Source organism: Motacilla alba, chromosome 2, assembly GCF_015832195.1.
Source record: "Motacilla alba alba isolate MOTALB_02 chromosome 2, Motacilla_alba_V1.0_pri, whole genome shotgun sequence".
NCBI classification, from domain to species: Eukaryota; Metazoa; Chordata; class Aves; order Passeriformes; family Motacillidae; genus Motacilla; species Motacilla alba.
In genome coordinates, this window is record NC_052017.1 from 101,802,256 (window position 1) to 101,818,104 (window position 15,849).

General features: G+C 39.4%; 1 protein-coding gene across 6 annotated transcripts in view; it reads right to left on the minus strand.

Annotated features, from left to right (window-relative positions):
* ARHGAP28 (Rho GTPase activating protein 28) overlaps positions 1-15,849 on the minus strand; it is a 77,222-nt gene that overhangs the window by 39,071 nt on the left and 22,302 nt on the right. For 2 of the 6 annotated variants that reach the window (XM_038163655.1, XM_038163673.1), the window contains exon 1: positions 12,470-15,276. The exons of the other annotated variants lie outside the window; for them this stretch is intronic. The gene's annotated coding sequence lies outside the window, so the exon portion shown is untranslated. Of the gene's footprint in view, positions 1-12,469; positions 15,277-15,849 lie in introns of those variants that run through there. 6 annotated transcript variants of the gene reach the window in all.

Below are 15,849 nucleotides of genomic sequence, written 5' to 3' on the forward strand. Positions count from 1 at the left end.
CCTGTGACTTTTGTCCAGGAGGAAGTGGTCTTGCCTTTATGTGATAATGGCAGTTGTCTCCCATTTCCTCCAGCCAAAGCTGCTCAAAACAGTTTCAGGAAAAAAAAAATCCTACTGAGGAAGCAAAGCATATTCTTCACTGCTTTTAATTAATTCTTGAAGGATACTGTAAGAGCACTGACTCAGCAATCTGCCTATCTCAGAAACAGCTAAAGAGGCCCAGGCTGTCGGTTACCTGGGAACCCTTGCAGCAGACAACCTCTGCTCCTGACACCTTTTTCACCCTCAAGCCATCCTTTGGTCTTTTTTTCTCAGTGTCTCAAGAGAAGTTTAGAACAATAAAAGTTTTCACTAAGCTGATTCTGCTGTTCCTACACAAAAGTTGTAAACCAGTCCTGTTAAGCAAGCAACAATCACAAAGTTCATGCTAAGTTTCTTTTGCTCCCTCACACACATGGGTAGTAGTGAGCTAATCTGAAATGCTGATTAAATTAAACACAGGAGGGATCTCAGATCCTGGCTTCCTCAATGGAAAAAAAAGTTGGGAGAGGAGTATGAACCTAAAAGCACTGAGCAAAAAATTATAGCAACTCCCCTGAATGAGCTGAAATGTTTTTCAGGATGGAATGAAATAAAAAAGAAAAACACTGAGAAAGGAAAGAAAAAGGGAAAAGTATATAAGAACTAATGTTATCACAGAACTTGTCTGTTACTTGATATTAGCAGAAGAAAGAGTTAAAGAGTGTCAGGAAGGAGAAACATGATATAATTTAGAAAGCTTTCTGTGGAAAAACTATTGCAGGGAAGGAGGGTATTTCCATGGGGCACTAGAAAACTATTTCAACCGTGTTTGACTCTGGTTTTGGCCCGGTGTATATTTATAACACTGATGAAATGCATCAGCTAAACAGGCCTCCTGACCCTATATTTTGTCTTGCATATGTACTGCACTAGTGTGCTCAGGATCTGATACCACCTATCGATTTCAGAGCAGCCAAGCCAGATCCAATATGCTGTTCTTACCCTACCCTCAAAATAAAGGTTTGTAAAACTACGAAAGGAGCTGGCTCAGTGACACTTAATGATTGCTCACAGGCTCAGTAATGATAACGCCAGGCTTGTATTTTGTGTTTAATTAAGTAATGGATGGTGAAGAATCCATAAAACAAATGGAAGCAATAAAGCCATCTTGTAATTAAAAACAGCACTTGATTGTTGTTTACACAGAGGGAGAGGACATCTTATTCTTCTGGGCTGTTATCCTTCATTTCATTCAGTGGGTCCTGAACCTGCTTCACCACAATTAGTCACATTTATAGGAAAGGTGAAGGAATCAAATTGTCCTGGTCATTGTAGGATGAAGATCCACCTTTTCACACTGCAATAATTCTATCAGTATAACCGCCTGTTCAGCTTTTCCCACATATAAAAAAGGGGATAGTAGCTTGCATTGACAGGGAAAAAACATTTATTCCTTGTTATTAAGAACTGTTCTGAATTTTTAGTAGTCATGTACCAATATATCTCTTTCTTCTAAATAAAATGTATACAAATTCCAGGCAAAGGAAGAGACCAGCAATGGGAAATAGTATTTTTGTGCACAGTTCACTCTTGACCCAAATCTCTCATCTTCTGGTTCCTTCCTGGTGACCTTGTTTCTGCACTGTTTGTGGTCTGCTTATTTCCTTCTCCCCATGCTTCATGGCTTCTGATCACAGAGAAGGGTATGTATCAGACAATATCCCCCCAACTCCATCTACACACTTCTGTTTCTGATTATCTTGCAGATGTTAGGCAAGTTGTAGACAGTGGATGCTAAAGCTTCCTTGTCCTCTCTAGCATCTGGTATGGCAAATATTTAAATATCATGCTCACTCTTGCTGTCATACTGCCCTGCTTTGTAAAACAGTATTTATTTGAGTGAGAGGCAGAGGAAGGTTTTATTTCATTATTAATTTTCTCATACTGTGGCCCAGCAGAAACTCCAAAAACATGTGAATCTCATTGCTCTTTGTTAACAAAGATGGGTTTGAAAATAAGCTATCACCTTACTGTACTGGTTAGATTTCAAAACACAGGAATTCTCTATTTTGCTTGTCTTTGTATTCCACAAAAGATTCTTCAAAACATGTTTCTGTCAACTTGAATTTTACTCCAGATTCTACACCTGGGGCAGGTCAACCCTGGATATATGCTCAGATTGAGGAACAAAATACTGGAGAGCAGCACCACAAAAAAGGGTCATGGGGGTCCTGTTGATGGCAAGTTGAACATGAGTCAGCAGTGCCCTGGCAGCCAGGAGGGCCAAGCATGTCCTGGGGACATCAGGCACAGCATCACCAGCCTGGCAAGGAAGGGGACTGTCCCACTCTGCTCTGCACTGGGGCAGCTTCACCTCGAGTGCTGGGGGCAGTTTTGGGAGCCACAGTATCAGATATAAAGCTATTAGAGATCATACAAAGGAAGTCTACAAAGATGGTGAACGGTCTACAGGGAAAGCTGTATGAGAAGTGACTGAGATCACTTGCTTTTTTCAGCCTGGAAAAGATGAGACTGAAGGGAGATTTCATAGCAGTCCACCGCTTCCTCATGAGGGGAAGTGCCAGGGCAGGCACTGATCTTTTCTCTCTGGTGACCAGCAATGGGACATGAGGGAATGGCATGAAGCTGTGTCAAGTGAGGTTTGAGTTGGATATTAGGTAAAGATTTTTTCAACCATAGGGTGGTTGGGCACTTGAACAGGGTCCCCAGGGAAGTGCTCATAGCACCAGCCTGACAGAGTTCAAGAAAAGTTTGGACAATGCCCTCAGGCACATGGTGTGACTCTTGGGGCTGTCATGCACAGGGCTAGAGGCTGGACTACGATGATCCTTATGGTCTCTTCCAACTCAGGGTGTTCTATGCTTCTACGGTTTTTAGGACCAAAAGGGGTTGTCTACTGGATCTTATGATTTAAAGACTTAAAAGAGAAAAGATCTGTAATATTTACAGGAATTAAAAGTTTTGTTTATTTGATTATATTTTGTCTGCAATTCATCAAGGTAGTAACAGAAGTTAAGAGACTGAGTTGCAGAATTTGCATGCCAGTGTTACCTGCCACCATTTAGAAATGTGTTTCACCTTGGGTTCTTCAGCTGTCTCTTACGCAACATCCTTGTAAGTGGCAGGGAAGTTCCCTGCTGTAACAAAGGCCACATTGTGGCCCCTCTTCAGCCGAGCATGGAGATTGCAGAAGAATTTCTCTCTGTTTGTGGGTTCCAGTGTGAGGCCTCTCACAATCAAACCCTTTGAGCTTGGGGAGTTCAGGGAATATATTCTCTAGGTATTGCCTGCTGGCAACAGTGACCTTTGGGGACATAACCCAGACCTCTCCTCCACTCTGGCCATCACATCACTTCAGCGCTGGCCTGATGCAACAGAGACAGTGCACTACATGGCTGCAATGTGTCTGTCAAAATCTGAAAGAGACTCTATTTCATCTTCTTTCTCCTAACAAAGCTATTGCTAAAGGGCAGAAGGGGTTCCCAAATGATTAACAAGAGTGTGTTCTGTTAATAATTTTTTTTCAAGTTAATTGGAGAGAATTCTTTTCATATACATTAAGAGGAAGCAGTATAAGCCAGTTTTCAATGCTGATGACTTAAGAACATGAACAGATCATGGCAGAGTATGTTACATGTAATTTTCAGTGGGTATGGGCAAGATAAGAAACATCTGGACATGACCTACAGGAAGTAAAAGCTGGACATGAGCAGCTGGTTCAAACATCTTAAACATTTCCAACACATATTTATTGTTAAAAGTGACAAATTCTTTTGTTGTGTTGATGCTTGCCCAAGACCTGTTTATTTTCTATGAAAAACAAATCCATGTATCCAGGGTAGGACAAAGAAACATAGGCATGTGGGCCATGTACTGGGGGCTTAAAAAACCCCGTGCTTCCAGAAAATGTTTGCTCTATTGTGCTTTTACAATACAAATGACTTGTGTCTGAGCACTGAACCCCCTGGATGTCACACTTTATCAGTTAGAGCTGATGAAACGCTCCAGGAGCACCAGGCTCACTGCACATACACTGTACAATTTATCCACTTCTGTCGAGTAGACGCCTCCATAAATTCCATCTGGCACTCACCCAGAGAGATCCTCGTTAGCTGAGCACTCCGAAATCCAAGGCAAACCCTTCAGATTCCACCTGGACTGACCCTGAAAATAGGTTTTGCGGCAGCCCTACATTTACTACTAGTCCTTGGCATGAATTACTCAGTGAAGGCACACAAATATCATGAGGCAGAAGTGTTTTGTTCTGCAGTTTAGGGCAAGCAGTGTATTAACTAAAGTAGCAAGCAAAGATGGTTAAGAGTCACATCAAGGAAAAGGAGAGCAGGAAGCACAAATATATTAGATTCTGTCTAAACACTGGTACTGCACGAAGTGTGATGCTGTTCACTGCGTGCACTCAGTCCCTCAGAGAGCTATCTGTAGCAGTGAGGAAGATCTCACAAAAGGCAGTGGAAAAGCTGTCATGCTCTTTTGCTTCCTACTGCTCTAGTAGTGTCACTTCTAAGGTAACCAAGAGCCCTGTAAACACTCCCTCGGTACAGCATGGTCTCATGTCAGCTGGAGTACATCAGGCTACTGTGCATCCTTCTGCGTGCAACTGCAAGTACCAAGGAGTTAGAAGGAGGAGGAAAGTAATGTGCAGACTGATCCAGAATATTATTTTCACAATAAAATTGATTAGCCTCTTCCAGCAACTCACATTAAGCCAGATTCGTTATTTATAACACAATAGGATAGTTAAAACTGAAGGAAATGCACAGGTTCAAGAGCTCCAATGGGGCCCAAATCATTCACCAAGCAAAGAAGCAAATCAAGTAAATCCATGTGAGATGTAAACTTGACAATGTTAGAGGAGTTTTGGCTCTAGAACCACAAATTAGAGTTTTTAAAGTAAAAGAAATATTAAAATACTCAGCCGACATAATGAAGCACGGAAACATAAGGGATCAAACTTTCTACAGCTTTCAATACATCTTCTAACATTGCCTGCATTTTTGATGAAAATGTGAAAGAATATACATTTTTATTTTTGTATAATTCTAGAGGAGCTATCCTTTCAACCAGAATGATTATTATCATTAAGAAACTCAGACTATTTGTATAACTTTCTGAAACACTTCAAAAGACAAAGTCAGTAATTTTGGCTGACTTAATGTAACAGCATAAGGAACTGGACTATATTGTCTACTGGAAGGTATCTCATGACACCGTATATATTGCAAGTGTAAGCACTTTAAGGTCCTGATATAAGCAATGAAGGGAGGCAGATACATCTAGAAAGTGAACTTGTAAACAGGAGCTTAAAGTCATGCAATATGTTTTTGAAGTTCTCTTTGTGCTTAGTTTTAAGTGAAGTCCAGCCGTTACTTTCTTCCTTCCTACAATTAATGAATGCTTTTAAGTAAATGTCACCACTCCACCCATTACACTTTTTTCAAAGCCTTCAGGACCTAAGTAAACAAGCATTACTTGAGTTATTGGTTTTTCCTTTATAAGTTTTTAACGTATATTGATGGCCATGGCTGAGCTAGAAAATATGAATAAGTAAACTCTAATGTATTCATTTATGTTTTCGTCATGAATGGTATTCATGACAAAATGTTCTGAACATTGGGCTTAATAGTATTCACAGGACCAGACTGAAGAAATGCAAAGTAACACACTGAACTTTTAAAGCTAAGCAAAACACTACCTTTAAAGTTATTTTATTGAAAAAAATGCATATTCACTGAAGATATTCTTGAATCTTTTGACAGAGTGATGAACAACTTCACATTGTCATGAAAATCCTGGATCAGATTCTCAGACTGCAATAAACTGTTACAACCCCATTGGCTTAATTTATCCCTTATGCTTAAATTCAGAACATCCTTCTCTGTGGTACTGCTATTGTTAAAGTTATTACAAATCACAAAAACTTCCCGAGCAAATGTACACCATTTAAATTTTTCTCAGCAGTTCTGGGTTGGCTGTCTGGCAATTCTGGACCCTGAGATTGTATTTTCTGTGCTGTATTGTACTTTGTGCTATACTGAATCAGTTAGAAGGAATTAAAAATTTGCTGGAAATTTCTGTAGCCAAACAAAAATCAAGACGTGGGCTTAATTCTATTTTCTGCCACTCAAGTACATTGGTAAAGATTGTATGAGTTACTTTGGAAAGTGTTCGACACTTGTTGAATAGTCTGGTTTTTTGTTAATGAGACTGCTTAAAAAGCAGTGTAGATAAAGAATGTGCAATGAATAAAGAAATGTAGATGGAGAATATCTCAGAGCACTGGCTTTCTATTTTTATCTGAACAAAAATGGTTATACATCAGCTGGAAACTGATGGAAAATCAACGTGGAAACTCTTGTCAATGTCCTGAATGGTCTGTGACTTTATTGTTGATGACCTGAGGCAATGTGAGGCCTCATCTCTAATTCTGTTCCCCTTTCCTTCCCTCTGTCTGCAGATGTCCCTGAACCCTGCTTCCTTCCTTTCCCTTTCCAGTTTCCATCAAGTGCTGCTGGGTGGGGCGAGAGGTTCCCTAGAAGTGTAGCAAGCAGAGAAACTGAGAAGGGCTCTCTGTGCAGGGGGGAGGTGACAAAACACACAGGGCATGGGATGGGCATTGCAGCTGGTGGATGTATTCCCACGTTTCTCCAACAGCATTTGACTGTCATATTTCCTTATCAGCAGAAGTCACATACTAGCCCCTCTTTCCACTCAGTTCCAAATATTTGTAAAAAGCTCAGTCAAAGCAATGAGGGCACTTTACATTCTACAAAAATTAATGACTAAAAAATCCCAAACAGCCAGGCAATATTAACAGAAGTAAATCCTCTTGTCTCTGTTGAACCAATAGATGTTTTTACCAATGTAGTGCACATTTCACCTTCAAGCTTTAAGAAGAAAACTGTATCAGAATAGGCTTTTGACCTACATTTTCTGAGGAACACTGAAGGTTGTATTTCTTGCTAATTGACTCATCTTCTTTTGGTTAAAATTTTAGGCTGTTTTACTCACTTTAAAATTAAAGTTCAGTACATTATTTGATAATCTCTCCTATTCAGGACATCAGTACTTATACAAACATACTGAGTAAACATAAATATGATTTTAAATCAAAAGCTGGTAGAAGACTCCTATCGGAAATTGGTCTAGAGAGTTTTCATTTAAAATGTAGGTACAAAAACTGTGCTGGCAAGAACCTCTTGAGTTGCCAGATAAGTCTAGTAGCATTGCCAATACTATGAAAGGTCATGGTGAGGTGATGGCAAATGACATCTTAAGAAACGACAGAAAAGAGCTGACAAGGAGTGGAGGTTAAAATTTCATGAAGACAAGCACAACAGACAGGGAACATCAAATAGGTCCTCACAGGCTTCTAAAGAGCAGAAATTACCAGTTTAAGAGGAAACAATGGACCACAAAATCAAATTTAGTTTGTTATATTCTCCGGTCTTCAATGGAGTAATGAAGGAAGACAAGAGAAAAAAACCAATGCATTTCATTCTACTTTGGCCATACAGTTCCTATCAGTGGTGTATAAAAGGTTTTCTGTGATCTTAAAGTGATTTCTAGACTTATGGTAAAGAGATGGAAAGAACAACTTTATGAGAGTTGTCAAGGCAACACCCTAGATCTTAAGTGGTAGTTTTCTAATTGTGTCCAAATGTTTGTACAACATGTCTGTGAAAAACATGACCTTTCTACGTAAGCTGTCAAATGAATCAGAGGTGCTTCCAAACCTCGAGGACTCCAGTGAGAGCTGGAAATGTTAGACTAAGACACACTTCTTCACAGTTCCCATAAAAAAGGCAAATACCAGAACAAGAAAAATCACCTTTTAAATGGGAAAACTAATACATGGTGTATCAATACAACAGCTTTCCAGTTTCCTTCAACTACCATTTTGTTCTCCTGCTTATATGATTTTTGAGGTTTGTCTCAAATATTTCATCCATGAAGACTCTGAGGAAAGCTATAGCATGCCAGGTATTTCAAAGCTAGGTTTTCAAATATACTGCAGCTCCTGAAGCTGTCAGAGCTCCAGAGACTATTAATATTTACAAAATATGGAGCCTCAGTGATGCAAGTAATTCTGAATCCAACAAGCAGCCCTCTTGAAGTCAGCCAAGTGATGCCTGTGCATAAGGTTTGACTCTCTTAACGTTTTTTAGTATTGATGCTGGGGGAGTAAGATGTAGCTCTTGGTAATCTTGCAGAAAAAAAAAAGCTCTTGTTTAGAGGAAGACTTCAAGACACAGAAGACATAGAGGCATGGTACCTTAGCTTGAAGTATCTTAACAAAGGCACAAAATGCCCATTCATGTTCTCCTGGGAAGTAGAAATCTTACATGGCCCAGAACTGCACTAGAAATTTCCTCAGCACCTTTTGTGGACATCATGTATTACAAGAAGGGATTACTCTTGGTTATTTTGACATTTACTGTTTTGTACTGGCTTTTTGTAAGCTCTTTGGGGTTTGCACCAGGTTGTGCTGTGATAATGGAACAGACAACTCTAGAGAATTGCCTCTTTAAGCTGAGTACTTCCCTGCCAGTCACAGCCCAGAGTCTGAACCCAGATATCAAATCATCATGTAGTAGATAACAGCAGAATTTGGTAATTATCAAAACACCTCAACCACTCCTTGTAGCACTTCATTAATTATATAGGCAAGAGCTAATTCATCATATCCCAACTCCAAAGACATCAATTAAAAATTATGGAGGCAGGTGAAATGAGATCTCCAAAATGACACAGATGTTTTGTTACAGAAGAGGGTTAAAAATACAAGTGCTAGTTTGTGACTTAAAGCTATGATATACAGTGAGTAAAAGGACTGCTTCTGTAAGTCCTACACAGCTTGGCTGAAGTTCCTATCTGAGCTTTGCAATCCTGTACATATTCTTGTCTAGATAACCACTAAAAAGTTATTAATATTGCTATGCAAACATAGTAAATCACGTCTGGAAGCTCAAATACTCCTGTCAAAGGAGTACGACTAAGCTGTTTTTGTGCCCTCTGTCATTGTGGGTTCATGCTCCTCTTCCCACACCTGCCCAGATAAGAGAGCCATTATCCACGATACGAGGTGAAGATTCATCGGGCATTCACCCATCTTTTAATGACTGTGTTAGATCTTTCACCATGCAGGCACTTTATGAATGTTGTGAAACTGTAATGCTATCCTTCCCATAAGGACACCAAATTACTTATCCATGCTTTTGATATAATGCATCTTGGCTGAACTGCTGCAGCTCTCTCTCTCTCTGGATGATTTCCAGTCAAGGGCTATATTTACGTCAGTTACAATTGATTCAAAATGCTTCCACAGGAACTTGAACAGGCTAACACATCTTTGTGAGTTTAATCCAAACCAGATGACATATGGCTTTCCAGTATGACAGGGAATAATCATGCCTGTACCTCTACTTCTTTGGTTTGAGTCAACTGGTATCAACCCAGTAGCCTGGGTTGATACTCAGCCTCTACTTGGACCAGAACATGTTTTGGACTTTCAGGTGATTGCAGATTATGATTCCAAAAAGGGTCTAAGGCAGGCCATGACCCAACTCCTATTTTCAGGAAAGACTGAAGGATTCCAGAGCACAAACCCTGTGGACTTACAGGAAAGTAAATGCTCCTGCCCTCAAAGTCAGTTTTCACTTAGGCCTTTAAGTCACAGTAGAATTTTTGAAAATTTGCCTTCTATGTAACTATATATTATTAAACTCTTTGTCCTTGTAGTTCTTTCTAATGTGGGCATTAATCTTGCCCAGTTTTCTGGGACTTTGACCATCTAAATTCAAGCCTTATCTTTTAAATTTGGCTTTGATTAACAGCTGTTATTTATTCTTTTGCTTGGCAGGATTTTCTGCAAGACTGCCATAAAGTCAGCCTGTTTGTATTGTATTCGACTGTTAATCTCCTTTTCCTTTATAACATACATTCACAGTATCCTAAGGGGAAGATTACTATACATTTATATGGATTTGTACTCACATATAAATGTATGAATATACAACAAAGATAGCAACAAAGGGAGGGAACATTTTAGTAATCTCCTAAAAGCCATTGTGAAAAAGTCTAGATAACAAATAAAATGGAATGTTTTATACAACATGAAGCAGAGGATCAACATTAATCAGTTGCTTAATGAAAGCATAATTCAAAATAAGAAAACTTCTTCTTCAAAGAAGTTGGAATCATTTGGGTGGGAGAAAGATCTGTGAAATTAGGAGACTGCTGTGTCATTATGATAACTTACATGCTGCTCACCACCTAAGGTTTTCCAAATAATGTATTTGAAGAGACTTTCTAGCAAGAAGTAATTAAAAGAGTTGAAGAAAAATACAATATTGCTTAGAGCTGCTCGGTTAATTTTCATCAGAATTTGATCATCATCTTAAAGAACTCAACAGCGCAGAATTTTTAGCTGTCTAGAAACATCTACATTTTGGTGCTTCACATAGACTTTCTGAATTACGAACCACTTTGCAATTTTCCTGTAAAGCCCTGCCTTAAAAAGCCCAAACATCTAAGAGTGAGCTGCCTTTTCATGGTATATACATGATCACCTTCACTGCAGACATAGGAAAACCCAGTGATGGGAGATCCTTCAGATTTCTTCCACTCATATGAGAAGTGGGTCACAAAATCAGAAAAAGGAGCTTGGATAAGCTCCTTTATGCCAGTAAACTCTGTCTCCCATTCTGAGAGAACACTGCTTGGACTTGGAATACTCTACTGGTGCTAGGAGTATAATTCTCCAGTGGAAATTTCTCAATAATCCCACTGATTAGACTAACTTTTCCAAACAAATCAATCAGGAATCTGGGGAGCAGAAGTCAAATCTCCAGAGATATCAGCTACATGGATTTCCTTTCAGTGACACTTCATATTTGAGAAGGGAAGAAGAAAACACTTGCTCTTTCATCCTGATCAAAGTCAATTAAAATCAATTATGTACTCATCATCTTGACCATGGCCATCATTTTGTGCTGCTCTACAGCATCTGATGCAATTTCAGACTTCCCTTTGACCCCCAGTATAGGCCTCATGCTGCCCCTACGGAGGAAATAACAGGGTAAGAAATCCTTGAAAAATTTTCCCTTAGGCAAGGAGTATTATTTCTGCTGATGGTCATGACCCTGGTTCATGATATTTTGCTGCAGGGGGACTTTGGAACAGAAAGGTTGTGCTGGCCATTTCAGTATGTGAGAAAACTGTCCCAGAGCAAGATCAGCTAAAAGAAACACTTCAAGCACTCCTGATGTTTACTCTGGAGGTGCAGAGCTGTGAGTGTCATGCCAGCCAGTCAGTAGGAGAGAAATCCCCTGGAATACTTGTGGAACAGAGGAGAGAGCCTGTTTGTGAGTGTTGGGTTGATGGTCTATTGTTTTCATTTATTTAGACTACATTAACAAGATTCCAGTTTCCTTAAAACTATGTGGACTAGTCCTAGTTTCCAAGTCTCTTGAATTTCTACTGTTTTCATTACTAGGTAAACAGTTTTAGATGCTCTTCCCCACCAGTCTCCTGCCACGCTGGATTTTTACCTGGTTATCAGATAGAAGCACTTTCAAACTGAAAGTAGCCATTAGAAAGAGACTGCACTATCTGCAAATCCTTGTCTGCCAAGTGTACAGGACCAAGCCAAATTTGAGCATAATTTGAAAAATGAGGATTAGGATAATGTATTTGTGAATGTAGAAGCCTTTTAGCTCATTTACCCATGTAATCTCTACGAATGCATCACTTAAATTGTCAGACCTGGCTTTCCTCCCATGGAATAAGTCATAAGTTTCTTCTTTCCTCACAGCTAGATTTGCACAAAGCTAAGTTAGAGTTTGGCCGTGACACTGAGCTGAAATCCATGTAATTGCCATAAACAACTATATGACCTCAGAAGGCAAAAGGTGAAAAAGGCAAATTTCTGACCTCAAATCAAAGGAGAGCAAAAAATAGGAAAAATTGTGAACAATCCAATTTGAAGGGAAGGTTCTTCCCTCTTTGGAATATTATTCCAGGGGAACACATTTTATTCCAGAGAAAAATAAAATATAATAACAGACTATAACTTCCTAGATGAACACTTTATTGATAAAACCTCGAAAGGTTATATCTATATCAATAGATTTTTGAGACATACTTTCATACAGCTTGAGTCAATCAAACCATGCATATGCCCCTTCTGAATTTGCTTACACTTGCACTGTATCCAGTTGTTTTTCTACAGTGGAACATTTTTTTTGTCCCCCCTTTCCTGCCTGGTAAAAGCTGGAAAATTCCACTAGTGATAATTCTGACAGCTCACTCCCCCTCCTGTTGCTCCTTGTTTAAGAAAGCAAGAGGGAGGGAACATGGTCTGAAAGGCTGAGAAATTACTGATTTAGTAAATTCTGCAAAGTCTTACCTCAGAGCAGAATTGAGCCTTGGTGTTATCCTTAAAGGAGCAGAGCAGAGTCTTTTTTAAACCCAACTTCTTCATGCTCCTAGAGACAGTGAATCCCTCCTCAGCCTATAATCACCAAGTTGCATATTCTGGGAGTTATCTGAAAGACTGTGACAGGATATTCTGCCTCTAGTCACACAAGGGCTAAAGGAACAAAGAGTGGTGGAGCTTCTGGTCCTTCTGGGAAATGGACTGACACTGCTCCATCACTATTTAAAGAGCAGATGCCTTCAGGATAAATCCTCTTAGTATGTTTTCCTGTTTGTGTCAGAACTTAAACCTTTTATCCGTTTCCTAAGAGGAGAAATAAAAAAGTAATCAGCACTAAGCTGCTCTGTAATTCAGGAGAGTCCCTGTGGGGTAGCTCAGAAAAAGGCAGAGCCAGCCTATGTGTTTTCTTCTAAAGGGATATGAGACACTGTCATTAGCATAATACAGAAGAGAAGCTCCTAAATGGCCAGATGCAAATTAATGACAAGCTCTTTCTGCATGGAGATGGCTGCTCCACCCAGAGGAGAAGCCTAGTGTGCAAAACCAGAGAGGAAGAAGAAGGGAGCCAGAGTACAGCTGTTAAGAAATCAAATATTTATGGGGAAGCCTTTCTTCCTTTTCTTAAAGTAGGATGATCAGTGGGGAGCCTGGATGAATACTGAAAAAAAGCACTCACCAGGTTTATACGAATAGTGGCCCAGAATTGGGTTGTGGCCACAAGATCAGTAAAGCCATGAGATTCAGGGGATGGTTTTGAGCGGCAGCTGGGGGATGAGGAAAACACACTGTGCAAAATGCTCCCTGCTACAGGCAGTTGTCAAAGCAGCCCTAAGAAACTCTTGAGCATGAAAAACATATGAGCTGGTCAAACTTTACTCCCTCCACCAACCCTATGTTCATGCACTGAAATGCTTTAATGAGTCTGTCAAATTTACGGCATTCCTGTCATCCTTCCTCCAGCTTGAAATACAGGAAGAAAGGCTAACTTTCTGGTTATAAGCTTTTTGATATCCTACACTTCCTCCAAAGACATGGCTAAAAGCCTACAGCAGAATAAAGGAAAAAGAAATCCTGTTATTTAATCAGAGAAAGAAAAAAAAAAAGACTGAAACAAAGGAGAGAGAAGGGAAAGGACTTCCTGAATCAGACACAGATTTCCTAAGGGGCAGAAAAGAGCAAAACCAGAAGTCATTTGGTTTAACAGTTTATCTTGCAGTTAAATTTGCGCTGTGTTTTAAACTTAACCTCACTTTTCTTTCTTCTGAGAAAATTTTATGATTGCATAAATCCTTGAAATTTTAAAAACTTTTAGTAATTTACCATTGTCTGTAGGTCTGTTTAGGGACTATTAGGTCATACTTTAAAGAACAAACTGCAAGCAATAGGGAACATGGCTCAGGAATTTGGTAGTGGACTGTGGGGCTGTTCATGCTAAAAATCCAGCTGATGGTGATGGTGACTAGAAACTGCTTGGAAGCTCCTACTGAATTATACAGTGATGCTAGTCCATATCATCCCAACTAAATACCTCTACAGTGTTACTTTCTACAGGTATTCAAAGGCAACCTCTAGGCTGAATAGTGATTAGACTGCCCTCTCTGCTTCCTTCAAGGATCTCATCTCCCTCTTCTCAGTGAAGTGATATACTGTCCCCACTATTACTCTCCTTGTGAATATAAACAAGATATACTCTTGTATAGATATACTCTCCTTGTAGATATACTCTCCTATATAAATATAGTTTTAGAATTGCCTTTTCCCAAGGTTGCTCTCTGATGAAATTTATACAATCATCAGTAACACTGACTTAGGTTTTCCTAGGTTACATGTGGTTGCACTTTGCAAATATGAAATTTTCAACCCCTCTTCCTTGTAGCCAGCTGCCCGTGGGGTAGTGAAAAATGTTTTTGGGAAGGGAGACGAGGAAATGGAGGTCAGCTTGGAGCAGCAATTTACAATGAATGTATCTTCTCTCTGGCTGCTGCTGGCAATTAAAACACTCCCCAGACTCCAAGAAGTGCTGCATCCTCTCATTTCACATTATGTGTGGAACCAGGATGTGTGAGTTAGGATGCTGCTTACCACAGCCAGTAGAAAGTCACCTCCAAAGAGCAATGCAGCTCACCCTTGGCTGAGAGGTCTCTCTTGCTGTCCATAAAGGGAGAAACAGTGAGGGACTCACCAGAGAGCTAATAAATGCTGCAAATGGACAACTGCTCACTGGGCATTAGGTACCTTTAAAATAAGGAGAAGTGTGACCCTCTAGCCACAGTGTCCTACCTAACACATTTTACCTCCAAAAATACAGTATCTTCTTTAGCTAAATTTTAAACAAAACTTTAGGTTTAAAGTCTTGCCATAGAAGTGTGTAAATATGCCTAAACATATTTTTTTGGCCTCACTCTTTCAGGACCAGCATAGTGGTGAGCCCTAATCATATCTGTCCTATGAAAAATAAAAAGTAGTGAACACATATACACAGGTGTCCCTCTGAGAATCTGCTTGCCCTGGCATTTTTTATTCATATTTGAGTTTTCTCTCATGGTTTGTAGAAGAGTAATTCTGAACCAATTCCTTATATGGGACATAATGATGGAATATTTCAGCAGATATACTGAATGCCATACTGATAAACACTGACACATGGCTTCATGCTATTCTTTTTCTAAATTTAAATGTTATACCAGTCATAAACAATTAGCTGTGTAAATAACTGATTTTTTTCAGGACTTTGGCCAAACAAGTAATTGAACAAAGTCTTCATTTAAAGTTACTCTGAAACAAAGCCATTTTCTTTTCCTGTAGAACTTCAGAAGAACAATAAACAGTTTGATCTCAGAGATCTGTTTTACTTTTCTGTTGAAAGTTAAATCCACATAAATTAGAAAGAAAGCAGTTATTTTAGAAGATGCTGCAATTAAATGTTTCAGCTTTTTCTGATTTTTGCCAATTCTTTTCCTTGGCTCAAAATGTGCTCTTGTAGATTATTCTGATCAACCCAAACTTTTTTCTTCCCTGAAAAAGAAATTTTCCTTTTATTTTGGTTCCACTTCTGAATACAGTCTCCTGTTTTAACAGGTCACGGCTGCTGGGGAATAGCTTTAAGGACTTGTCTAACTGATGTCATATGGCTGGCATGAAAATAAAACTACAAGGAAGGAACTGGAATAATTATCATTGGATTAATTATTCCACAGAAATTCAACTGGCATGATTATAACTGTGTGGTGGTTTCTTCTGAAACATGACTGCTCTTTCCAGAGTCTCTATATACTGATCTATTCCAGCTGTAGTGAGTAAAAACCAGAGGCTCTTCTCCAAGCTAGATTTTACATTAACGCTGGGATACA